Here is a 664-nt window from a genome sequence, read left to right as displayed (position 1 = left end):
CTCCATCCCCGCTCGCGTGGGCTGCCCACGGCCACGCGTGTGCAGGCACGGGCACACGCAGCGCACGCAGCGGGCCCCGTGCCCGTGTGCCCCCCGGTGTTTTCCTGCTCGTTCCTCCCCGGCTTGCACACACACACTTGGACAAGGACACGCATGTGTGTATTGTGAGATCCAGGCACAGGAACATACACAGGGAGAGACAGGGACGCTCCCACGCATACACACACACAAACGCGTGTGTAATGACATGGATGCACACACAGAGGCACACACACACACGTGTGTTGTGACACGGATGCACACACAGGGACACGCAATGTACACGGAGGCACACACCCCTGTATACAGATACCAACACACAGAGACATAACCAACAACCACATACACGTATGGAGACACACACACACAGATCCCCATATAATGCACACACACACACATGCAGGCATATACATAAATGTACAGACACGCACAAATGTGCTCCCACATGCAGGTACGTGTACAAAACCATTCACACCTGCATGTATATACACCACATACACGCAGACATACACAGACACTGACAGTCACACCCTCAGCCCATTCCCGGCCCCGCAGCCCCGCCCGTTCCCGGCGCGCCCCGCCCCGGCCCGCCCCACCGCGCCCGCGGCGGCCACGGCTCCGAGCG

Source organism: Corvus brachyrhynchos, unplaced genomic scaffold (assembly GCF_000691975.1).
Source record: "Corvus brachyrhynchos isolate BGI_N302 unplaced genomic scaffold, ASM69197v1 scaffold426, whole genome shotgun sequence".
NCBI classification, from domain to species: domain Eukaryota; kingdom Metazoa; phylum Chordata; class Aves; order Passeriformes; family Corvidae; genus Corvus; species Corvus brachyrhynchos.
Note: the sequence above shows the minus strand (reverse complement) of the source record.